This window comes from Oncorhynchus tshawytscha, linkage group LG02, assembly GCF_018296145.1.
Source record: "Oncorhynchus tshawytscha isolate Ot180627B linkage group LG02, Otsh_v2.0, whole genome shotgun sequence".
NCBI lineage: Eukaryota > Metazoa > Chordata > Actinopteri > Salmoniformes > Salmonidae > Oncorhynchus > Oncorhynchus tshawytscha.
This window is the reverse complement of record NC_056430.1, coordinates 22,588,771-22,606,370: the sequence shown is the minus strand read 5'-3', so window position 1 is coordinate 22,606,370 and position 17,600 is coordinate 22,588,771. Positions and strand designations below refer to the sequence as shown.

General features: G+C 42.3%; 1 protein-coding gene across 3 annotated transcripts in view; it reads left to right on the top strand.

The window, feature by feature from the left end:
* Positions 1-17,600, top strand: part of LOC112219327 (protein kinase C delta type) — a 35,515-nt gene that overhangs the window by 2,817 nt on the left and 15,098 nt on the right. Inside the window, exon 1 of one of the 3 annotated variants that reach the window (XM_024380495.2) lies at positions 10,876-10,899. The exons of the other annotated variants lie outside the window; for them this stretch is intronic. The gene's annotated coding sequence lies outside the window, so the exon portion shown is untranslated. Of the gene's footprint in view, positions 1-10,875; positions 10,900-17,600 lie in introns of those variants that run through there. 3 annotated transcript variants of the gene reach the window in all.

Genomic DNA, 17,600 nt, shown 5'->3' with positions numbered 1-17,600 from the left:
GATCAGTTGTCCTGGTCCCTTTGCAGAAAAACAGCTCCAAAGCATGATGTTTCCACCCCCATGCTTCACAGTAGGTATGGTGTTCTTTGGATGCAACTCAGCATTCTTTATCCTCCAAACACGACGAGTTGAGTTTTTACCAAAAAGTTATATTTTGGTTCCATCTGACCATATGACATTCTCCCAATCTTCTTCTGGATCATCCAAATGCTCTCTAGCAAACTTCAGACGGGCCTGGACATGTACTGGCTTAAGCAGGGGGACACGTCTGGCACTGCAGGATTTGAGTCCCTGGCAGCGTAGTGTGTTACTGATGGTGGGCTTTGTTACTTTGGTCCCAGCTCTCTGCAGGTCATTCACTAGGTCCCCCCGTGTGGTTCTGGGATTTTTGCTCACCGTTCTTGTGATCATTTTGACCCCACCGGGTGAGATCTTGCATGGAGCCCCAGATCGAGGGAGATTATCAGTGGTCTTGTATATCTTCGATTTCCTAATAATTGCTCCCACAGTTGATTTCTTCAAACCAAGCTGCTTACCTATTGCAGATTCAGTCTTCCCAGCCTGGTGCAGGTCTACAATTTTGTTTCTGGTGTCCTGTGACTGCTCTTTGGTCTTGGCCATAGTGGAATTTGGAGTGTGACTGTTTGAGGTTGTGGACAGGTGTCTTTCATACTGATAACAAGTTCAAACAGGTGCCATTAGTACAGGTAACGAGTGGAGGACAGGAGCCTCTTAAAGAAGTTGTTACAGGTCTGTGAGAGCCAGGAATCTTGCTTGTTTGTAGGTGATCAAATACTTATTTTCCACCATAATTTGTAAATAAATTCATTAAAACCCCTACAATTTCTTTTCTAATTTTGTCTGTCATAGTTGAAGTGTACCTATGATGAAAATTATAGGCCTCTCATCTTTTTAAGTGGGAGAACTTGCACAATTGGTGGCTGACTAAATACTTTTTTGCCCAACTGTATGTGCATGAAGGCAATATAAAGTGTCTGATAAGGCATCAGGATAGATAATAGGGAGAGTTAAAAAAAGAAGAAAAGAGCAGCTGCAGAAAATGGTGAATGTGTTTGGGTGTGTCAATGTGCCATTCAAGGGATTTCCTATTTTTTAAATATTTTTTTTTTACAATTTTCTACATTGTAGAAACATATGGAATCCTGTAGTAAGCAAAAAGTGTTAAAAAAAATCATGATATATTTTAGATTCTTCAAAGCAGCCACCCGTTGCCTTGATGACAGCTTTGCACAGTCTTGGCATTCTCTCAACCAGCTCTAATGAGGAAGTCACCTGGAATGAATTTCAATTCACAGGTGTGCCTTGTTAAGTTAACAATGTCGATTTCTTTCCTTCTTAATGCGTTTGAGCCAATCAGTTATGTTGTGACAAGGTAGGGTTGGTATACAGAAGATAGCCCTATTTGGTAAAAGACCAAGTCCATATTATAGCAAGAACAGCTCAAATAAGCAAAGGGAAACGACAGTCCATCATTACTTTAAGACATAAATGTCCGTCAATACGGAACTTTTTTAGAACTTTGAAAGTTTTTGCGACTGCACTTGAATAAACTATCAATCACTATTATGAAACTGGCTCTCATGAGGACCGCCATAGGAAAGGGAGACCTAGAGTTACCTCTGCTGCAGAAGATAAGTTCATTAGCGTTACCAGCCTCAGAAGTTGCAGCCCACATACATGAACTCTGTGAAAAATGTAACAGACACACCTTAACATCAACTGTTCAGAGGAGACTGTGAATCAAGCCTTCATGGTTGAATTGCTGCAAAGAAACCACAACTAAAGGACATCAATAAGAAGAAGAGACTTGCTTGGGCCTAGAAAAAATTGCAGTGGACATTAGACTGGTGCCTTTATGGTAGAGTGGCCAGATAGATGACACTCTTCCGTAAAAGTCCCATGACAGCCCACTTGGAGTTTGCCAAAAGGCACCTAAAGAACTCTCAGACCATGAGAAACAAGATTCTCTGGTCTGATGAAACCAAGATTGAACTTTTTGGCCTGAATGCCAAGTGTCATGTCTGGAGGAAACCTGGCACCATCCCTACGATGAAGCATGGTGGGGGCACCATTATTCTGTGGGGATGTTTTTCAGGGACTGGGAGACTCGTCAGGATCAAGGCAAAGATGAACGGAGCAAAGTTCAGAGAGATCCTTGAATAAAACCTGCTCCAGAGCGCACAGGACCTCAGACTGGGGCGATGGTTCACCTTCCAACAGGACAGCGACCCTAAGCACACAGCCAAGACAAAGCAGGAGTGGCTTCGGGACAAGTCTCAATGTCCTTGAGTAGCCCAGCCGGAGCCCGGACTTGAACCCAGTCGAACGTCTCTGGAGAGACCTGAAAATAGCTGTGCAGCAACACTCCCCATCCAACATGACAGACCTTGAGAGGATCTGCAGAGAATAATGGGAGAAACTCCCCAAATACAGGTGTGCCAAGCTTGTAGCATCATACCCAAGAAGAATCTATGCTGTAAACCCTGCCAAAGATGCTTCAACAAAGTACTGAGTAAAGGGTCTGAAAACTTATGTAAATGTGATATTTCAGTTATGTAATTATAAAAAATATCAAACATTTCTAAAAACCTGTTTTTGCTTTGTCATCAAATCAAACCTTATTTGCCACATGCGCCGAATACAACAAGTGTAGACCTTACCGTGAAATGCTTACTTACAGGCCCTTAACCAACAGTGCAGTTCAAGAAGAAGAACATATTTACAAAGTAGGCAAATAAAAAGTAACACAATAAGAATAAAGAGGCTATATACAGGGGGTACCGATTCAGTGTGCAGGGGTACAGGCTAGTTGATGTAATATGTACATGTAGGTGGGGGCGAACTGACTATGCATAGGTAACAAACAAACAGCGAGTAGCAGCAGTGTACAAGGGCGGGGGGGTCTCAATGTAAATTGTCCGGTGGCGATATTTATGAATTGTTCAGCAGTCTAATGGCTTGGGTGTAGAAGTTGTTGAGGAGCCTTTTGATGCTAGACTTGGCACTCCGGACACCGCTTGCTGTGCGATAGCAGAGGATACAGTCTATAACTGGAGTCTCTGACAATTTTATTGGCTTTTCTCTGACACCGCCTATTATAGGTCCTGGATGGCAGGAAGCTTGGCCCCAGTTATGTACTGGGCTGTTCGTGCTACCCTCTGTAGCGCCTTACGGTCAGATGCCGAGCAGTTGCCATACCAGGCGGTGATGCAACCGGTCAGGATGCTCTCGATGGTGCATCTGTAGAACCTTTTGAGGATCTGGGGACCCATGCCAAATCTATTCAGTCTCCTGAGGGGGAAAAGGTTTTGTCGTGCCGTCTTCACGACTTTCTTGGTATGTTTGGACCATGATAGTTCGTTGGTGATGTGGACACCAAGGAACTTGAAACTCTCGACCCGCTCCACTACAGCCCCAGAGATGTTAATGGGGGCCTGTTTGGCTCACCTTTTCCTGTAGTCCATGATCAGCTCCTTTTGTCTTGCTCACATTGAGGGAGAGGTTGTTTTCCTGGCACCACACTGCCAGTTCTGAGTTCCTCCCTATAGGCCGTGTCATCGCTGTCGGTGATCGTCAGCAAACTTAATGATGGTGTTGGAGTCGTGTTTGGCCACGCAGTCGTAGGTGAACAGGGAATACAGGAGGGGACTAAGTACACACCCCTGAGGGACCCAGTGTTAAGGATCAGCATGGCAGACGTATTGTTACCTACTCTCAACACCTCTTACCATAAGTCTTTGCTAGGGAAAGCGCCGCCTTACCTCAGCTCACTGGTCACCATAGCAACATCCACCCATAGCACGCACTCCAGCAGGTATATTTCACTGGTTATCCCCAAAGCCAACACCTACTTTGGCCTCCTTTCCTTCCAGTTTTCTGCTGCTACAATGAATATAACGAATTGCAACAATCACTGAAGTTGGAGCCTTATATCTCACTCACTGACTTAAAACGTCAGATATCAGAGCATCTTACCGATCGCTGCAGCTGTATAGCCCATCCAACCAACATCATCCAATATTTGTTTTTGTTTTTTCTGCTCTTTTGCACACCAGTATTTCTACTTGCACATCCTCATTTGCACATATATCACTCCAGTGTTAATTGCTGAATTGTAATTACTTCGCCACTATGGCCTATTTATTGCCTTACCTCCTTACTCCATTTGTACACACTGTATACAGATTTATCTATTGCGTTATTAACTGTATTATTGTATGTTTATTCCATGTGTAACTCTGTGTTTTGTTGCACTGCTTTGCTATATTTTGGCCAGGTCGCAGTTGTAAATGAGAACTTGTTCTCAACTGGCCTACCTGGTGGGAAAAAATTAAATAAAAATGGGACACAATAGGACTGGAAGGGTAACTCTACACATGCATTGGATGCCTAAGGAGGCTGAGAGGTGTGTCAATATTGGCTGTGGGCTGGTCTGGTGGCTGCTCTGCTTTGTATCCGGGTGTGAGGAGACAGTTATGACAGTTGCTCAGTGAAGATTCCCCCATGCAACACTGATCCACAGGGACGCACAACAAACACCCTCTCTATGGATCTGCTGGAGGAACACAGTACAGCTTGTGCATGTGATGTATAAGGAGAGATTGGCTTAATTAACTCTGCTTTGAATCTTTTTCTATAAAATGATTTAGCTGAGGCTAAAGTCTAACACTCCATAGCATAGCTAATCTGGCAAACTCTATTTAGAGCTCTCTTTTGGTAGAGCAACTGACTGTGATGTCTCTCTTCTCTGGTGGGAGAAAGATGGTTGAGGTGGGTCAGAATATACTCTTATATACTCAGAATATACTCTTGCCATTTCTGTGGTTGTTTGACCAAAAAGCTTAATCTGTAAGCCATAATGTACTATTGCAATAGTGGGAAGTTGCTGTGCAGACACGATTACGAAACACACACAGACCTTGTTTAGATACTAATGCTTTGTTGTCTGCTCTGTTGTGGTGTAAGCTACATGGCAGGCTTGTATTATTTATTCATTTTGAGCACACCTGCTGCCAGGTGTGGCTTTCAGCGCATCACACACACACACACACACAGCGAGAGTGGGTGGGAGAGAAACAGGGGTACTTGGGCTGAATCTACAACACTCTCCCATACTCCATTATTTATCCTAGCAGTTATATAGGTGATGAGTTTGGTCTTTCACACATTCTGCTACTTAGTGACACTCTCTAAACACATTTTCTCTGTCACACACACCCAGGATGACAGCAGTTTAGCAGCACCCAATGTTGTCGTCTTGCATCATTTAGCCTCTCTCGCTCTCTCTCTATCCTACCCACCCTGTACTGTGTAGTGGAGTCAGTCACTCTCAGACACCTCTATTATCTGCCTGCTAGTCTGGCCACTGCACTGTGCTGTCTGCAGCTTGTGGTAATCAAGCAACAAGCTCTGTCTCACTGCAGAATTAGATGTTTCTCCAAACAGCAAATTTCAAAGTGTTTCTGACACCCTGGGTTGACTCCTGCTCAGTATCTTTCCATTGCTCCAAATGTCGAATTTAGAAGGTTAAGGATTGAGTTTTTGGATAGGGTTAAAACATTAAAGGGTAGGAAGCATGAGTTCTTAACAACACAGTGTTCAAATACTTAGTTGTAGTCACATTCTGGTTACCTATGACTACAAACATACACTGAACAAAAATATAAACGCAACATGAGCTGAAATAAAAGATCCCAGAATTGTTCCATATGCACTAAAATATTATTTATTTCAAATGTTGTGCGCAAATTTGTTTACATCCCTGTTAGTGAGCATTTTATCCTTTGTCAAGATAATCCATCCACCTGACAGGTGTGGCATATCAAGTAGCTGATTAAACAGCATGATCATTACACAACTGCACCTTGTGCTGGTGACAAAAGGCCACTCTATAATGTGCAGTTTTGTCACACAACACATTGCCACAGATGTCTCAAGTTGAGGGCACATGCAATTGGCATTCTGACTGCAGAAAAATAAGAATGTGTTCTTAACTGACATGCCTAGTTAAATAAAGATTAAATAATGGTATAAAAAATAATCAGCCTAATCGGTGTCCAAAAATACAGATTTACGATTGTTTATGAAAACTTGAAATCGGCCCTAATTAATCGGCCATTCCGATTCATCGGTCAACCTCTAATGTCTGTAGTTGAGACATTATCTCCGGATAGGGAGGAAAAAGGAAGGCTTTTATTGGCTCTGTCCAGTCCCTACTGTGCTAATGTTCAGGAAACAACCTCCGTCATACCCAAAGTTATAGGGGATGATTTGTAGAATGATTTGTAGAAACATGTTTATTCATTTCACAGTGTGTTGGGCTTTTGAGTCTAACAAATATAGTCAAATCAAATCATACTTGATACTTTCTTGTCTTATTATTATTTGTTTTTTAAAATATTTTTTTTACCCCTTTTTCGTGGTATCCTATTGTTGTAGTAGCTACTATCTTGTCTCATCGCTACAACTCCCGTACGGGCTTGAGAGAGATGAAGGTTGAAAGTCATGCGTCCTCCGATACACAACCCAACCTAGCCGCACTGCTTCTTAACACAGCGCGCATCCAACCCGGAAGCCAGCTGCACCAATGTGTCGGAGGAAACACTGTGCACCTGGCAACCTTGGTTAGCGTGCACTGCGCCCGGCCCGCCACAGGAGTCGCTGGTGCGCGATGAGACAAGGACATCCCTACCGACCAAGCCCTCTCTAACCCAGACGATGCTAGGCCAATTGTGCGTCGCCCCATGGACTTCCCGGTCGCGGCCGGTTACAACAGAGCCTGGGCGCGAACCCAGAGTCTCTGATTGCACAGCTGGCGCTGCGGTAATGGGGATCAGTGAGAATCAGCGCTGCAGGATCAGCGCTGCAGTACAGCGCCCTTAACCACTGCACCACCTGGGAGGCCCGCTTTCTTGCCTTATTTGAGGTCTGGGAAAAATCTAAGAAATATTGATTCATGGCAATGTTTTTGGTATTTTATTAGGATCCCCATTACCTGTTGTAAAAACAGCAGCTACTCTTCCTGGGGTCCACACAAAACATTAATAGACAACATTAATAGACAACCGCTCAAGGACAGAACTACATAAATCAAACAAAAATGACAAAACGCACATGTAGCCTACAATGCAAGCACACAAAATATCTAGGTCAAATAAGGGAGAGGTGTTGTGCCGTGAGGTGTTGCTCTCTGTTTTTTATTTATTTACTAGGTTTGCTGTTCAATTGAGCAATATGAGATGGAATGGAGTTCCATGCAATAATGTCTCTATATCAAATTTTATTGGTCACATACATATGGTCAGCAGATGTTTATTACGAGTGTAGCGAAATTCTTGTGCTTCTAGTTCTATCTAACAAGTAATATCTAACAATTCCACAACAACTACCTTATACACACAAATCTTAGTAAAGGAATGGAATAAAAATATATACATATATGGATGAGCAATGTCAGTGGCATAGCCCAAGATGCAATAGATCATATAGAATACAGTATAAACATTATTAAAGTGGCCAAAGTCTCCATGTGAGCAGCAGGCTCTAATGTGCTAGTGATGGCTATTTAACAGTCTGAAGCTGTTTTTCAGTCTCTCATCCCAGCTCTGATGCACCTGTACTGACCTCGCCTTCTGGATGGTAGCGGGGTGAATATGTCCGTAAACCCACCAGCCAGCTGGTCTGCGCATGCTCTGAGGACACGGCTAGGGATGCCATCTGGGCCGGCAGCATTGTGAGGGTTAACGTCTTAAATGTCTTACCCACGTTGGCCACAGAGAAGGAGAGCCCATAGTCCTTGGGGCGAGGGCTGCATCGGTGGCACTGTAATTGTCCTCAAAGCGGGCAAAGAAGGTGTTTATTTCATCTGGATGCAAGACGTCCGTATTCTGCGATATAGCTTGTTTTCCTATTGTAGTATGTGCTTGTCTGTAGATCCTGCCACATATAGTTGAAGTTAATGCACAACATACAGTTGAAGTTGTAAGTTTACATACACTTAGGTTGCATTCATTAAAACTTGTTTTTCAACCACTCCACACATTTCTTGTTAAGAAACTATACTTTTGGCAAATCTACTTTTTGGCAAGTCATTTTTACAAAAATTGTTTACAGACAGATAATTTCACTTATCACTGTATCACAATTCCAGTGGGTCAAAAGTTTACATACACTAAGTTGACTGCCTTTTTAACAGTTGGGAAAATTCCAGAAAAATATGTCATGGCTTTAGAAGCTTCTGATAGGCTAATTGACATAAGTTGAGTGTAACTGTGGATGTATTTCAAGGCCTACCTTCAAACTCAGTGCTTCTTTGCTTGACATCATGGGAAAATCAAAATAAATCAGCCAAGACCTCAGAAAAACAGTGGGAGCAATTGGGAGCAATTTCCAAACGCCTGAAGGTACCACATTCATCTGTACAAACAATAGTACGCAAGTATAAACACCATGGGACCATGCAGTCGTCATACTGCTCAGGAAGGACATGCGTTCTGTCTCCTAGAGATGAACGTACTTTGGTGCGAAAAGTGCAAATCAATCCCAGAACAACAGCAAAGGACCTTGTGAAAATGTGTATAAAACTATCTATATCCACAGTAAAATGAGTCCTATATCGACATAACCTGTAAGGCCATTCAGCAAGGAAGAAGCCACTGCTCCAAAACCACCATTAAAAAATCCAGACTACGGTTTTCAACTGCACATGGGGACAAAGATTGTACTTTTTTGTAGAAATGTTCTCTGGTCTGAGGAAACAAAAATAGAACTGTTTGGCCATAATGACCTACATTATGTTTAGAGGGAAAAGGGGGAGGCTTGCAAGCCGAAGAACACCATCCCAACCGTGAAGCACGGGTGTGGCAGCATCATGTTGTATGGGTGCTTTGCTGCAGGAGGGACTGGTGCACTTCACAAAATAGATGGCATCATGAGGTAGGAAAATTATGGGGATATATTGAAGCAACATCTCAAGACATCAGTCAGGAAGTTAAAGCTTGTTCGCAAATGGGGTCTTCCAAATGGACAATTACCCCAAGCATACTTCCAAAGTTGTGGCAAAATGACTTAAGGACAACAAAGTGAAGGTATTGGAGTGGCCATCACAAAACCCTGACCTCAACCCTATAGAAAATGTGTGGGCAGAACTGAAAAAGTGTGTCCGTGCAAGGAGGCCTACAAACCTGACTCAGTTACACCAGCTCTGTCAGGAGGAATGGGCCACAATTCCCCCAACTTATTGTGGGAAGCTTGTGGAAGGGTGCCTGAAACATTTGACCCAAGTTAAACAATTTAAGGGCAATGCTACCAAATACTAATTGAGTGTATGTAAACTTCTGACCCACTGGGAATATAATGAAAGAAATAAAAGCTGAAATAAATCATTCTCTGTACTATTATTCTGACATTTCACATTCTTAAAATGATCCTAAGACAGGGATTTTTTTTCTAGGATTAGATGTCAGGAATTGTGATACTGAGGTTAAATGTATTTGGCTAAGGTGTATGTAAATTTCCGACTTCAACTGTACGTCTTGTGTCTGAGCTGTTGAATTACACTCCACTTTGGCTCTATACTGACATTTTGCTTGATTAATTGCCATGCGGGGGGAATGACTACTCATGTCGCCTTGTCATGGTTAAATGCTGTGGTACGCCCTTTCAGTTTTGCGTGAATGCTGCCATCCACGGTTTCTGGTTAGAGTAGGTTTTAATAGTCACAGTGGGTACACCATATCCTATACACTTCCTTATAAACTCACTCACGGAATCAGCGGTAATGTTGATATTTTTCTCCAAGGCTACCCGGAACATATCCCAGTCCGCGTGATCAAAGCAATCTTGAAGAGTGGATTTCGATTGGTCAGACCAGCGCTGAATAGTCCTTAGCACGGGTACTTCCCGTTTGAGTTTCTGCCTATAGGAATGAAGGAGCAAAATATAGTCATGGTCAGATTTGCCAAAAGGAGGGCAGAGTTTATGCCTTTAACCTTTTATTTAACTAGGCAAGTCAGTTAAGAACAAATTCTTATTTTCAATGGCGGCCTAGGAACAGTGGGTTAACTGCCTGTTCAGTGGCAGAATGGCAGATTTGTACCTTGCCAGCTCGGGGGTTTGAACTTGCAACCTTCCGGTTACTAGTTCAACGCTTTAACCACTAGGCTACCCTGCCACCCTACAGTCGATATGCTGATAGTATTTAAGTAGCCTTTTTCTCAAATTTGCTTTATTAACATCCACAGCGACCAATAAATGCAGCCTCAGGATATATGTTTTCCAGTTTGCATAAAGTCCAGTGACGTTCCTTAAGGGCCGTTGTAGTATCGGCTTGAGGAGGGATGTACACAGCTGTGACAATAACGGAAGAGAATTCTCTTGGGAGATAATACGGTCGGCATTTGATTGTGGAATTTATAGGTCAGGTGAACAAAAAGAGTTGAGTTCCTGCATGTTATTACAATTACACCGTGAGTCATTAATCATGAAACATACACCCCCGCCCTTCTTCTTCCCGGAAAGATGTTTATTCCTGTTGGCGTGATGCACTGAGAATCCAGGTCGCTGTACCGACTCCGACAGCATATCCCCAGAGAGCCATGTTTCAGTGAAACAGAGTATGTTACAATCCCTGATGTCTCTCTGGAAAGCAACCCTGCACTGATTTCGTCATCTTTGTTATCTAGGGACTGGACATTAGCGAGTAATATACTCGGAAGCGGTGGGTGTTGTGCGCGCCTCCGAAGTCTGATTAGAAGACTGCTCCGACTCGCTCTTCTCCGGCGGTGTTTTGGGTCGGCCTCTGGAAATCAGTTAAAATGCCCTGGGTGATGCGGACAAAGGGTCCGCTTCGGGGAAGTCGTATTCCTGGTTGTAGTGCTGGTAAGTTGACGCCGCTCTGATAACCAATAGTTCTTCCCGGCTGTATGTAATAACACTTAAGGTTTTCTGGGCTAACAATGTAAGAAATGATACATTAAAATAAAAATGCAATACTGTAAAGTTTCCTAAGGACAAGAAGTGAGGTAGCCCTGTCTGTCGGTGCCATTTTATGTATCATAATACTGTACGCTTTCTTGAATTTGTTCTGGATTTGGCAACTGAAAAGCACCATGGTACCCTACGTTGCTACCCTAAGTTGATTATGCAAACAATTTGGGATTGTGAACACAATGTTTCTTCTAAAAAGAAGTGATGCAGTTAGTCTCTCAACTCTTAACCAAGAGAGAATGGCTTGCATAGTATTTATATTGATTACAATGAAGAGCAAGACATGCCGCTCTGTTCTGGGCAAGCTGCAGCTTACCTAGGTTTTTCCTTGCAGCACTCGACCACACGACTGGACAGTAATCAAGATACGACTAAACTATAGCCTGCACGACTTACTGTTTTGAGTGTGGTGTCAAAAAAGCAGAGCATCTCTTTATTACGGACAGACCTCTCCCCATCTTTACAACCATTGTATCTATATGTTTTGACCATGACATTTTACAATCTAAGTTGATGCCAAGTCATTTTGTCCCCTCAACTTGTTCAATAGCCACACCATTCATTACCAGATTCAGCTGAGGTCTAGAACCTAGGGAATGATTTGTAACAAATACAATGCTCTTAGTTTTAGAGATGTTCAGGACACATTCCAAAACAGACGCAACTCTTTGTTAACCGTTTCAGTGACTTCATTAGCTGTAGTTGCTGATGAGTATATGGTTGAATCAAATAAAAATGTTCAGCTAAAATGGTCAGAAGTAGTCAAAGCTAGTGGAAAGCTTTTGTGGGTGGTCAGATTCATTCACAGAGAATTTACAGGTATATTTATGCCAGCTCTACTTGTGTGTAAGGCGGTATGGTTATCTTGTACAAGCAGCTACCATACAGTTTAACCATATTAACAGATAAAGAGATGACGCATTAACAGACAAACAGTAGTAAATTACACTCTGTGACACCATTTTTTCCCGCATTCCAAATTGCCATTGCAGTTCTCACAATGAGCAATAACTTCAGTAGAAACCTTCTTTGAGTTGACACACACACACACCCACACACCACACACACACCACACACACACGCCATGTTATTAGCTGTATCTGTAATCTAGTCCAGGCTGCCACAGGCGATGCTTGTTCAGGTTCATTATTGTCCTGTGGAGGTTGTTTGCTTAGCTCTAATTGCTAGGGCTGAGCCTGGCCCTGGTTTATAGGCCCTCCTTGTTCTCTGGCTGGATACGTTTCTCTCGCTCTCTTCTGTCTTTCACATCTCAAGTTACAGTCACTCTGGCCCTCTGGGTTTAGGAAAGGCGAACTTGTTCAAAAGCACAGAGTCTTTTACACTCCGTGACACTGCTGTTTGGACTGAACTGAGCTTGGCTTGGGTTTTAATCACACATTTATCGTGCTAGAGGAATCCCACTGCCTGGAAAATGGTTTGTGTAAGATTGATTCTCAATATTGTGCACCAACCGGGTTTACGTAATATTTCCGTGTTGAGTGTGCGTTCGTTTGTGATGGAACCTGTGCACATACTGTACACACTCACTGTGAACCCAGACCGATTCAGACGGATCTATATTCTCTGGTTGAACAGCAGTGGCAGTCGGTGCCGTTCTAAGAAGAGGGAGGACCTTTTTTTAAATCTTTTTTTTTAATGACCATGGCCTTATTTCTATTACAGTATATTGGATGACTCTCATTAATATTCACCCAGTTCAATGTACCAGCGATAGGTTTAGGCTGCTACATGATACAAAAAAAAATCTTATACACATCATGAGGTTGCTACAACCTAGCCTATGAATCAAAGTTTACAACAGGTGCACACAGGTGAAGAGACAAATTTGAGGTGACAGTGACATTCAATACCGCCTTGCACACTCTTGCCTGCATCTAGCTGCTATAGGGTGTAATCATTAGTCCAACAGTTGCAAACAAGTTTCTATTGGACAAATTCAGGTATGTTTATCCCCGTTTTGTTCCGTTTGACAAACATTTTTCAACAGAATCAGTGGAATGAATACATCCCTGATCACGCGTAAACAGAGTTCATTCTCATGACAGCCATGTTGTATTCCTTCTCTTCCCTTCGCTTGTGGACTTCAATGCACAACACATCAGCTGTGTGTTACCAGATGAAAATTAATTTTCTGATCCTTTGATTGGGTGGACAACATGTCAGTTCATGCTGCAAGAGCTCTGATAGGCTGGAGGACGTCCTTCAGAAGTTGACATAATTACTGTGTACGTCTGTGTAAGAGGGTGAGAACCATGAGCCTCCTAGATTTTTTTTGTTTTATTGAAGTCAATGTACCCAGAGGAGGACTGACGCTAGCTGGCCTCCGGCTACACCGTGGTGCTACCCTACAGTGCTGTTGAGGCTACTGTGGACATTCTTTGCAAAATAGTGTGTATTAACAAGTTATTTGGTGACATGATTATATTTAGTATAGTTTTATCTAAAAGATAACTTGTTAAGTGTTTTACAAGTAACGTTTTTATGAAATTCACTGAGGAGGATGTTCCTCCCTTTCCTCCGGGGAGCCTCCCCTGTTGAACAGAGAGATCACACCAAGGCACTTTGATTAATGGACAGACAGACACAGACCCTGAGCTATCCCAGCAGCAGACGAAGTACAGTATGTGTGAGCGGGACGGTGTTTGGTAGGCATTTTCATATTTTCTATATCTCTGTCTACAGTAACAAAGACCATATGGTCAAAGCTGTTTGGTTCCACCCATTTGTCCAAAAACAGATTGCTGTATGTGTTGTGGGAATGGGTCATTTTCAGAGATGCTTCCTGGTTTTCCTCTCGGACCAATCCCAGCACTGCATCCACAGGGCATGACTAGAAAACCAGGAACACCTGTCCAAACCCATCATCCCGACAACCATCTCCCATAGCATCCAATTAGAATATGTGTAATAACGTTCGAAAAACAAGGGTAAATATTTGGTTGGAGTAATTGAAATAGTCTTTCTGCCCACCTCACTTTTCACTTGTATCCATGTAATAAAAACAGAAATGTAGTTTCTGGTCTAGCGTGTTTTTAAAGAAGCTTTGGAACAGCCTATACCTCTCGTGAGAGTATTCTATACAGTAATATTATATCAGGCTTTATGGCCAAAGCACTTTGTGGTATCGGTGAGGAAATCTTCTCTTGTCTATCTGCCCTCTGGTCCCTATCATCAGAACCAATTGTTAAATGCCCTCGGCTGTTCACCTTATCAACCCTTTACAGATCATCTGAAGTTCTCATGGACCTCCTTTTGTCTAAATCTCCTCCACTCTTAAAGGGAAATGTCACTCTTTTTCAACATCAAATTCATCATCTCCAGCCACCAACCCAACATCAACATATGTTTTGTAATCCAAAAGATGTTTCCGATGACATCATCCAGAGACACTGATGACATAATCAGGTGTGCATCATGTGTTTTTAACCGATTGTAAGCAGGCAAAGGTTACTTTACTAACCTTTGGAATGAATACTATGTAGGTAGCAACCAAGAGTCTGTAACGATGCTGAATTACAGGGAACCTCCTCATGATGACATGATGCAAACACACTGTCATTGTCATTGTCCCTTTCCCATAGAAAGAAGGGCAGGGCAACTCATAATAGTGATAATGTAGCCAAAACGAAGCTCTCGGCCTAAACCTGTCTGCCCTGTTTGGGCAGGGCCCTGTGGTTAGTGCTAAGGCCACTCCCTCCCTCTCTAATGATGTCTCTCTGCTGCATGCCTACCTCGCTACACATGTATATCCCTTATCTAAAGATATCTTTATGAAGATGTAGCCAGAGGGGTTTGGTGGTATCCAGATTTTCATGTTGTTGCTGTACCATACCGGCGTATACAGTATTACTGGAAGTGCACAAAAGAGGTGCCATTTAATTCCAAACTGTTTTTGTTGCTATGGTGGGGGGGGGGGGGGATGCTAACAAATTACTAGCGAAGTCCCATAGCAGACCCTAGCTAAATGCTAATTGCAAGGGCAGACAACCCAGCTCATAAAGTTATACTACTATTTTAAAAGGCTACTCACAGCTTGCTGCACACACAAAACACATTTAGGCAGCAGGGATCCTGAACCAGGAGGGGATCGTTTGTCTCTGCTGTAACCAAGAAGCTTGCTCTTGCAAGACAGCTACTTTCATGTTGCTAGCAAATGAACAAACCAAATGCATATTTCGCACATCTTAGATGGTAAAACTGCTATAAACTATAAATTAATTATCACAAAAGGGTCCCCGAGCCAGCCCCCAAAAGTTTGGGAACCCCTGGTGTAGCGCACCTCCCCCCAAAAATGATGGTATTTTCAGGCCAGTTGGTACATACTAGCAACATGCATAACCATCAAACCAGACAGGTAAATTCAGGGCATATAGCACAACCCAAGGCAAGGACAAATCGCCTTAAATCTAAAGTTTTATATAGAGCCATAGCTGACGAAGTCTTTACCAATCCAAATTTCTCAGGAAAAAGTAAATCTACCTTAAAGAAAAAAATCAAAGAACATCTAATGTGAAAGACCATATGACTGGACAGCAAATAGAAAGTATCAACTGAATGTTAAATGTGTTTCCTGTCAGGTATTCTACTTGTCAAATGTTTGTAAAGTCTTCATTTGTAATTTGTAATGTCTTATTACAGTTCTTTTTACAGTTTTTCTTTACAATCGCTTACACACTAAAGGTGGTACTTGAGGCACACTCAGTAAAACCATTAACTCGTGTACCTAATCTTCAGAACAAGTCTGCAAAACTGCAAGCACATTATCTGCTTTACACTCAATTTGTAATTGTAAAACACACTTTGTGCAGAACAATAAACACAGTTTTCTACATTAAACATTCAAAACTAACAGGTCTAACAGGTCTTGTTTTTCGTTTGGAAAACACTGCCATTCAAAACGCCACACTCCTTTACCGATTACCTACACCCAGTGCTCACGTGTGAAAACACTTATAGCTAGGTGTCTTCACATAGAAATCAGAACTTGAGCACTATAAATAGGCTTCAGGTTGGCTTTCTTGGTTTGGAGAACAATGGAGGCCAATTTTGGAGAGAGATTTAGAGGAGAAGGAGAGAGAGGGGGACGAGGACCAGGAGGAGGCCTGTGGTGACATAGACGAGGGGCCATGCCAGGGCTGGATACGCCACTCCAGACGCTATCTCCCTCACTGTTCAGCCAGAGAGAACATCGCTTGGGATGTTGATGAGGTGCTGTGGCCAGACCCAAATAGGAGACAGGATGCACCCTAATTGTTTTTTTTCTTTATAGTAACAAACCTATTTGTTTGTCTGTTACTGTTCATCCTGAAATCTGGATGACAATACAATGTTCTGAGAAAGAAATACATTACATTTTTCCCCCCTTGCATTTCTGTTTATAGTGTAAATATATACTGAATATGCTTAAATACTGTATATATTTGTGTACATCTGAGTGCTATGACAAACTGCCGTGGACTCCACTGAACATGCAAAAGATACAAAATAGTAGTGTTTTACATTTGTCACATCTGTGTGTAGTTGGCGTGTATAAGAGCTAACCATTTGAAGGTTTTTATGTAGAGTTTTGAGAAGAGTTAAAATAGTTTTGAATGAAGTGTTTGGTTTTGCAAGGGGTGGGTGGGTGTGTGTGTTTTGGGGTTTTGTGGGTAGAGCCATAGTTTCAGAAATCATGTGTAAGCAATTGTCAAAAACTGTAATTGGGGTTGGACCCCGGGAAGATCAGCTAACGTTATGGCATTAGCTAATGGGGATCCTAATAAAAATTCAAATTCTTGAGTATTTCAAAAATACCCCAGTATACCGCATAAACGGCATACCGCCAAAGCCAGACATAATCGTGGCTATGTCTCTGCTCATGCTGCTGTTTATATCATTTGTTTTTAGAATGAACTGAAGGAGTAGTAGAATGAGATTGTGAAAGAGACCAAGAAGTGGTCACATGGGAACTAATCGCTTCTTTCAGTCAGTTCTATTCACTGGAAGTTTCACTTGTCTTCAGGAGTCCTATATACTTGGTGGAGAATATTGAGTTGACCTCAGATGTACTGTATGACTAATCGTGCTTTATCTCACACTAGTCTGGTTCCAAGAAATGTTCCTCCAACCATGTCCTCTGAAGAGTTAATATACCCTACATAGGGATTTACTGTATATAGTTACATATAACTAGACCATAACTAGACATTCCAGTAAACATCCCACCTATGTATTCATTACACTAAGTATCACTTCCTTGAAGGTCACAACTGTTTAATTAGCATATTCCTTGGTGATATATATGGTGACATTTGACTGGAAATGTATGTCTCCCAGCCTTAGTTGTTTCCCGTCTTGTTCCAGCAACTACTCCTTCCTCATTGGTGTACTTTCAGCGTTCCTTGTGTCTGCATATGTTACTGTGTGTCATCCATAAAGACATACCACATGTAGCTACTATATTATTAACACAAACCTAAAATGTGACATTCCAGTTGTAAAGTTATGCTTTCTCTGGCCCTTTAATTCCAGCACACAAGTGTAATATTTACATGAGAGCCTAATCTAAATAGCACAATGGAGGACTTCAACAC